This window comes from Arachis hypogaea, chromosome 18 (assembly GCF_003086295.3).
Source record: "Arachis hypogaea cultivar Tifrunner chromosome 18, arahy.Tifrunner.gnm2.J5K5, whole genome shotgun sequence".
NCBI lineage: Eukaryota > Viridiplantae > Streptophyta > Magnoliopsida > Fabales > Fabaceae > Arachis > Arachis hypogaea.
The window spans coordinates 134805356-134814891 of NC_092053.1; positions in this window are offsets into that span (position 1 = coordinate 134805356).

Genomic DNA, 9536 nt, shown 5'->3' on the forward strand with positions numbered 1-9536 from the left:
ATAATTTTGTCAAATTTATTTTTTTAGATCCTTTTAGATTATAGCGCATTTGGATGTACGATTGAAAAAATCAACAAATTGAATGCCACATAATATATTGTTAGGGTCTTTGACTAAGGATAATATTTTTAATTTTATTAATTTAAAGACAAACTTTAAAATATTTTTTATTCATATTATTTTAGTATGTATGGTTAGAGTTAATTTTGTATTAAAAACATAATTTAGGATCCACAAGATCAAATCTAACTCATGGAAAGACACCAAAAAAAATTTGATTCATGCTATATCATTGGTCATCACATTATCCAACACAATAAAAATTTAATGTCTTAAACATTAATAAATAAAAATTATAGTTTATCCTACATGTTATTTATGTAAAAAGGTATCAGACTCATAACAATGATGAATAGAAATAAAAAAAAAAAGAGTAGAGAGCGAAATGAAAAAAAGATGAACATTCTTGAGAAAAAGAAAGGTGTAAAAATTGTATAATAGAAAACTAACTGAATTTATTACAGGATACAAATATTTATAGCAATAAGAAAGGAAGTTTCTAGTTTCTTCTGGTTGGGTTGAGCTAATTGGACAATGGCTAACTAACTGCAGCTGATTGGATTTTTCTTCTTCAACATGCCTAACATCAGCCTTGTTGCTGGGTCTCCTGAGATTGTCCTATGGGCTTTACTTCTTCAACATGCTTGTCATCAACCCTACTACTTGAGCTGCGAAGTGTTTGGCTCCCACTGCAGCTTTTGTCTGCAACTCTCATCTTCATTTTACATTTGAGAAAACTGGGGCTAGATAGGAGTTTGGTGAGGCAGTTAGCTACTTGATCCTGAGTTGGGATGTGAATTATATTGACTCTCTTTTCAGAGACATAGTCTCTCACAAAGTGGAGATTGAGCTCAAATATTTGCTTTTGTTGTGGAGGACAGGATTGGCAGCTAGTAACACAGGACTTTGATTGTCACAATAAAAGTTCGATTTTGCAGTGCATGGTATCCTCATCTTATAGAGTAGATTTTGGAGCCAGATTACTTCAGTGAACCCAACAGCCATTCCTCTGTACTATGTTTTGGTGGAGCTCCTTGACGCTACATATTGCTTATGACTTGACCATGAGACCATATTTGGACCATAAAAGACACAAAACCCACTTGTGGACTTTCTATCATCCACATCACTTCCCCAATCTAAGTCTGTAAATGCATAAATTCGACTTTCATACAACTTTTGAAACTTCAATCTGTGATGGGAGGTGCTTGCCAGGTACCTGAGAACCCGCTTTACTGCTTTTCAGTGACTCTCTAAAGGTTGGTGCATGAATTGGGATAACTTATTGACTTCATATAAAATTTATGGCTTGGTAATGGTTGCGTATTGAAGCCCGCCAACTATTGATCTATAAAGGGCTGGATTTTGAAGTCTCTCCACCATGAGCTGAGAGTTTTAGACTTGAGGCCATTGGTGTGGGCATTACCTTTGCATCTTGTATTCCAGCTTTAACCAGCAGGTCTTTGATATACTTTGTTTGGCATAAAGTCACCACATTATCACTGCTCTTTACCGCTTCAATTCTCAGGAAGTAACTCATTTCCCCTAAGTCTTTCAGTGAGAATACCGAGTGTAGTTAACTGATGAGAGTTCCAATTTCTGACTGAGAGCTGCCTGTCACAAGGATGTCATCCACGGACACAAGAACATAGGTGGAGGAGGTTGAGGTTAATTTTGTGAAGAGGGATGTGTCTGAACCAGTGTTACTGAAGCCAAACTTGCTAATAATGAGTTTTAGCTTGATAAACCAATCCCTGGGGGCTTGCTTCAGTCCATAGGGAGACCTCTAAAGCTTGCAAACATGATGGGAGGTGGCAGATGAGACAAATCCCTTTGGTTGAGCCATGAATATTGTTTCTTCGAGTTCTTCATTTAAGAGTGCATTGTTGAAGTCAAGCTGGCGTATCTTTCAGCCTCTAGTTAGGGCTAGACTGAGCATCACTCTTACAATGGGAGATCTCACCACAGGGATGAACACCTGTTCAAAATTGACGCCTTCCTTATGGTGAAAGCCCTTTGCTACGAGGCGCGCTTTTTATTTTGAATTGTACCATTCGGGTGTCTTTTAATCTGAAAGACCCATTTATTGCCAATGATGGGTGCTGTGCTAGGAAGCGATTTTGGCACTAGGGTCCAGGTGTTGTTCTTGATGAGTGCCTCATATTCTTCTAGCATTGCCCTCTTCCAATGGTCACTAGTTAAGGCTTGCTCCACTATTTGAGGAATGGTTTGAGAGAGCCAGTGTCAACCCCTTGAACTACTGTTGCATAGATTCTGGGCTTGGTTATCTCTTATTTGCTTCTTGTTTGCATAGCATGTTGATTTCTGGTCAGTGCCGGTGGCGCAGGGAGAACTGCTTCAATTTGAGGGGGGGCCTACAGATGGGGGAGCTACAGGAGAAGAGAGATTAGTAGCAGTATGATAAAGATCAACAGACACAGAACGAGGTAAGACAGATAATGGTTCATGTATAGAATTGAAAACATTGAAAGTGCCATTTAATGTATGCAATGCAGGGTGGGGTGTAAGTGTGGGGAGGGAGGGAGGTGGCTAGTTGGATTGGGGGTGTGAGACTGCTGCAGGAAGGGTGCTGGCGATGCGACTCTCTGTAGAAGTTGCTGCTAAGGTCCCTGAGGTGTGGGTTGTGGCCTGGGGGTGAGGTTGGTTGAGAGTAAAGGTGGAAAGGTTGGGTAAGAGAGGTGCAGCTAGGCTGGGGGTGAGGGTATGAAGCACAGGTTGAGACTGATTTGGGGAAGAAAAAAGTTGGTTGAATGGGAACTCATACTCATTAAAGAGTACATTTCTAGAGATCATTTCTTTGTCGTTTGGGAGAAGGCACTTGTAGCCTCGGTGATTTGGAGCGTAGCCAATGAACATAGATTTCTGGGATCGATGGTCAAACTTGTGAGAGTTGAAAGGTTTGAGAAGGGGGGTAAGCAGTGCATCCAAAGGACTTTAGAAAGTGGTAGTCCGAGATGGTGTTGGTAAGGACTTCAAGGGGAGATTGCTTGTGAAGGGTTTGGGTGGCTAAACAGTTGATGAGATAGGTGGCTGTGAGGGTTACTTCATCCCAAAAGGTTAATGGTAGGTTGGCCCTGGCTAGCAATGTCAGGGAGGTTTCTGTGATGTGGCGATGTTTGCGTTTCACTAGACCATTTTGCTGGTGAGTATATGGACAAGTTAGCCTGTGTTGTATACCATTGGTTTTTAGAAATTGTGTGAACATTGTGGATAGATATTCACCACCATTGTCTATTTGTATATCTTTGATTTTCAGTCCAGTTTTAATTTCAATTGCTGTCTTATACTACAAGAACGCTTCAAACGCTTGGCTCTTAGCTTTGAGGAGAAACGTGTAGGTGCATATGGTACTCGCATCAATGAAGCATATGTAGTATCTGAAACCTGACCTACTGTACAAGGGTGCTGGCCCCCAAATATCAGAGAAAACAATATCCAAAGGTGCATAATTGGTATTCGAGTTAGGGTAAGGGAGTTGGTGAATTTTACTAATGCAACAAGCATTGCACAAAGAAGGATCATAACTGGTATTATTTATTGATATATCTGAACATGGTACATTATATTGTTTCATAACCATAGTGACTATCTTATTAGCTGGGTGGCCTAACTTTTTATGCCAGAGCTGGCTTGTGTTGCTAACAGCCTTATGAAGGTTGTGGTAGGCTTAGAGAAGGGGGGTTGAATCTATGCCTTCCTTTTAAGTTGCTGTTATGACCCTTTAAAATAAATTTGCAGTTCTGATTCTGTTTGAACTCAGCAGCGGAAATTTATGAGACAATTTATTTTTGTCTCATGAATATCAGAAAATAGAACACAGCAGAGAAGAGAAAAGCTAACACCAGCATGTATCCTGGTTCGGTTGCCTTGTGCTATGCAACCTACGTCCAGTCTCCTCCACAACTATGGAAGAATTTCACTATAGTTAACAGTATTACATACACCAATTTTACAGGATTGACCCAATCCTTTCATACTCAAGTTCTAACCTAACTTGACATTGGCTATGCTAATACCTAACTATTCACTCTTAGTGCTAACCCAACTAAGAAAGGGATACCTTACAGGTACAAGATACAAGACATAAACATACCTAAAGAAATCTGAAAATAACTCTAGGCTTTTCTCTCAAGTGTATCACTCAGCCTTTTTCCACTCATGGCTTTTACTTGAGCTTTCTCACAATATGCCTTTTCTCTCAAGAAATTACAGAAAGATAAACATTGAAAAGTAAGTTACAATCTGTAAAACATGAAGGAGATTGACTTCATCAACAGCCTCTGTGCTATGCGAAAAACCAGATTGGCAAGCCTCTGATTCAGTTCTTCATACTGGCGGAATGCACCTTTGATTAGGTTACACTGTCCAGTTAGTTGAACTTCTTCAAAGAGCTCTCTCAGAACAAAACCTCTATTCACTGGTTTTCTCTCCTTGCTTCTGAATGAACAGAAAATCTTCTTTTATCTCCTTGCATGTTGTTGCTGAGCTGCTCTCCCTAGGTCAACTTCTTGAGCTCTGTGCTTCCAGCTTACCACGTCACTTTTCCAGTTAATCCCCAAATTAGAAATTTGAGTCTGACTTTTTCTTGCTTGACCGAAAGCCTCAGGGAAGCAAAGAAAATTATTTTCAATGGTGAACCCAGATCTGAACCCTTGAGATACTTCTTGGTCCCCAAGAAACAATCTTGACCATTGATGTACAGCAATGGTGAACAGAGATTACTTTCTTCATTTACCCCAAATTAGGGATTTTCAAGATGTCTCCTTTTTGCTTGACCGAAGACATTTGACATCATAAACAGATGTTTCCAATGGTAAAACCCTATCTCAGCCATTGAAAACCAACTTGGTCCCTAAAATACACTTGTGACCGTGGATACACAGCAGATTAGAGCAGAAATCAACTTTCCCTTGTAACCCATTTTTGGAATGGCAGAGTGTTGGGAAGAAGAGAAGAAAATGAGATGCATGTAGAAGGAAATGAAAATCACCTTTAACTTCTGACCTCTTCTTGATATAGATTGATGATGGATGATTAGACTTCTATCATTTGCTTAATCTTCTCTTTCTTGCTTCTTTAGTGAATAGCTTAGGGAAGAAGCTCTCTCTTTCTTTTTCTGAGTTTTGACCAAGAGGGGACAGGTTAACGTTGCTTTTGGGTGAGAGCAAGATGGAAGAGTTTGAATGAGAGAGGCAACGAACTGGGCTTGGATCAGATCTTTTTTTCATTCAGCCCGTTGCCTTGTATTCTTTGTTTCTTTTGGGCTTCGTTTGCATTTTAGCCCACCAGCCTTATTTATATGTTTCTCTCATTCACTTGGGCTGCTGCTGCATTATATTTATTTTTGGCCTGCAACATATCATCATAAATAATCAGCAACATATAATTATAAATAATTAATATTTAATTATTTATTTTGCCCAATAAAATAATGTTTGTCATCACTAATTAATTTAGTTAATTTCTTAACTCAACACCTTACAAGGAAGGTTGGCCACAGCAGTTAAGGCTGGACTAGTTACAGACTGAGAGAGCTGAGTTTCAGCCTTTTTGAGTGTGACTAAATCTTTGCTCGACTTTACTTCTTCAACATGCTCACTCAAAAAAGTAACATTGTTATTCAACGATTTGCTATTTGAACATGCTAAATCAATTGGTTCATTTGTACGTGAAGGAGAAATTGTAGTCGTGGTTGTGCTCGTGGCACTGGCTGCAGCGGCGCCATTATTCAATAGTAAGGAATTGATTGGTTTTTTTTTGTGACTTGTGTATTGAAATAGGTTGGTTTGTGACTTCTTTGAAAACTAACATTTGAGATTGCACAAGTGAGGCCAGAACTAAAAAAATACACCACTGTCTAAAACAAATTTGGCCACACTCACTAAGTTTTTCGATATAGTAGGCACATGTAAAAGGTTTTGTAGTTTAAATGGTCTATGTGATAGGGATGCATGCATAAATGAGCTTCTAATGTGTTCAATTTCCATACCTTGGCTATTACCTCCATACACTTGGTCTGTGCCGGCATAATCTGATAATGTGATGAGGTTCCGTTAGTCATAGGTAATGTGGTAAGAGGCACCAAAGTCTGGATAACAGGCCGTATACGGCAGTGTTGCAGGCACGGTGAGATAGGCTTGTGGATTGGGTGGCTGAGGCTTTGCTTCTTGCAGTCCTTGTTGATTGTTCTAAGGGGAGCTTATTCCACTGTGGAAGGCTGCTGATGGTGGTTGTGCTGCACTGAGTTGTTGTAATTGTGGGCTTACAAAGTCAGGATTGAATCTATGATAACACTGTATGACGGTGTGACCAATCTTTTCACAGAGTTGGCATTGAGGCCGACTTCCATGCCACCAGGATGATCTTCCGGAACCTCTGGAGTAGCCTCTGCCTCTTGAACCTCTAAAGCCTCCTCTATAGTTGTTGTAATTGTTGAATCCTCTTCCTTGTGTTCTTTCTTGAGTTTCTTCACTTTGGACCAGATTTGCTTGAATCGGACCGAGATCTGTTCTTCTAAATCTGTCAATGAGTTCTTCTTGAGTGAGCAATTGTGTTTCAAATTCGCTTTCTGTCATTATATCGATTCTTGCTGTAGAGACTGTGATGAAGGTATTGTATTCTTCACTAAGACCTGCTAATGCGGCTTCAATGTACTATTCTTTGCTCAGTGGAGCTCTAAATGCATTGAGTGCATCTACAACTTGATTGATTTTACCCATGTATTATGCCACTGTGGACCCTTGCTTCTTGAACGTTTTTAGTTGAGTTTTGAGTTGCCTAATTCTTGATTTGATTCTAGCTTCAAAGTAATCGTTCAGTGTGTACCAAATCTGATATGCATGATCGTATTCTATTATGCAATTCACAAAATTTGGCTCCATTGTTGCAATTAACCACGCTATCAGGCACTAATCTTGTACCTCCCATTATGTATATTCTTGAGCTTCAATTCTTTCTAATTCAGAGTTGAATCTTGCAGGTATTTTTCTCGAATCAAAGTGATTTTGAAGATTGTTTACCTTTATGCACGCTAGTGCTTGCTTCTTCCATGCTTTAAAGTTAGAGTAAAGACCCAATCCAGTCCTTGTCTATTTTCACGAAGGATAAAGCGATCCTTGTCTAAAAAAGGGACACTTCAACCCTCAACCTTTTTATTTTGGGACAACACGGTCCCTCTGTTAAAAAATTTATTAAATAATAATAAAAATTAGTTTTGTGGGGGGGGGGGTTTATTTGTATTTTGTGGAGGTTTTAAACCCCCCACAAAAATCTTTTCAACAATATAACCAATTACTACCACTACTACCATTATCTTTTTCATCCTCATTATTATCACTCCTACCTCTATTATTTTTATTGTGTAACCATATTTTATCATCATCATTATCTCCTCTACCATCATCATCACCAATACCAATATTATCAACATTAAAGTTCTCTTCTTTCATTTCTTATTCGATGTTATTTTTTTCCTTTAAAAAGTATTGTACTATAATTACTTTTTTTTGTGGCATTATTTTTATCAATCGTTTTTCTTCACTTAACCACCATTGATGAAGGAATTTTTGAAAAACAAAGTTATTAATAGTTTGTGGAGGTTTAAAACCCCCACAAAATACAAATAAAATCCTCCACAAAACTCATTTTTATTATTATTTAATGAATTTTTTAACAGAGGGACCGTATTGTCCCAAAATAAAAAGATTGAGGGTCGAAGTGTCTCTTTTTTGTTTGACAGGGATCGCTTTGTCCTTCGTGAAAATGGACAAGGACCGGATTGAGTGTTTACTCTTGAAGTTATTCTCGTTGAGCTTGATTGCTGAAAATGTAGTGAATGCGTTCTGATTTGGAAATGTGTTTTGATTTGGAAAGCTCATTGGAGCTATTGGAGTTGGCGCAGAAAAATCTATGGATTGTTGAACTTTGATACCATGGAAAGGTATCAGACTCAGAGCAATGGTGAACAGAGATTTAAAAAAAAAAGGTGGAGAGCGAGATGAACATTCTTGAGAAAAAGAAGAGTGTAAAAATTGTATTAACAGAAAAGTAGTTAAGTTTGTTACAGGATACAAATATTTATAACAAAAAAAAAATTTAGTTTCTTCCGGTTGAACTGAGCTAATTGGACAATAACTAACTAGCTGTAGCTCATTAGACTTTTCTTCTTCAACATGCCTAACAATTTAAAACCAAAATCAATTAATAAATAGATTATTTCATTTATTTGTGCGCAAAGTCTTCCATAAAAACAGTATTATTTTAAGATATATTATTAAATTATGTATTAATATAGATTAATAGTACAACTTTTTAATTATTTTACACATGAATTCAGGGAAAATTTTTAATGTTAACTATATTATTACATGTCTCATAGTTATTGATAATGTAACCTAAATTATTTATTTATTTATATTAAAAAAATTCATGTATTGTAGTATTAAATTGACATTATTGGACCAAAAATATTATCATCATCATCGTTATTATGCAAGGAAAATAGTTTATGATACAGATTTTGAGTTTGTTTAATATATATACATATATATATATATATATTATTTTGTGGTTTTTTTTGTTTGGAAAAAGATTAAATTTTAAATTATTTAAATATAAAATTTTGATACTATATCAATAAATTTTTTGTTTAAAAAAAAACTTAAATTGATAAAAAGAGGCGTTATAAATTATTATATATCTAACACTCTAAAAAAATTTGCATAATAATAAGAGAATTTTTACTAACCTGCTATCATCTTATTAATATAATTGCTATCATCTTATTAATATAAGTAACGATAGTCTTCTTACCTATTTCTTTCTTCTCTTCTCTAAATTCTCCTCTCCTTCTTTTACTATCATACCATGTTTTCAATCCTTTTTTTTTTTATCTTTTTCCTCTCTTTTTCTTGATCTTCCTTTTTTTTCTTTATTCTTTTTCTTTCTGTTTTTTTTTTTCTTTTCCTTCTCCTTTTCTCCATTCTCTCTTCTCTCTTCTCTCTTCGCATTTCTAGTTTTACTTGTGTCTCTTTTTAAGTCTTTTTATAGTATTTTAGTTTCAATCTTAGATTTAAATATCAATAATTTTCTAATAATTTATTTTTCTTCTTTACGGTGTAATAATTTTATTTTATGAATATTTTTATTTTGGTACTATAAAGTTTTTAAATTTAAAAAAAATATACTTAAAAAAAATTTATTCATAAAAACTTTGATAAATTTAGAAAGTATTCGTGTTTATTTAAAGAAGAATAAAATATATTCAACTGTGATGTAATATGTCTGTGTTGATTTAAAAACAAAAGAGTTTTAGAGTTGTCTCTCTATTTTTTTTTGTTAAAATTTGTTGTAATTAAATATTGCGCTCCCATTTGTTTATAATTTATCACATAAGATATTTTTTTTTTTTTGAAATATAAATTTTATATTTTTTTGATTTGTAAATGCCGTTTAGT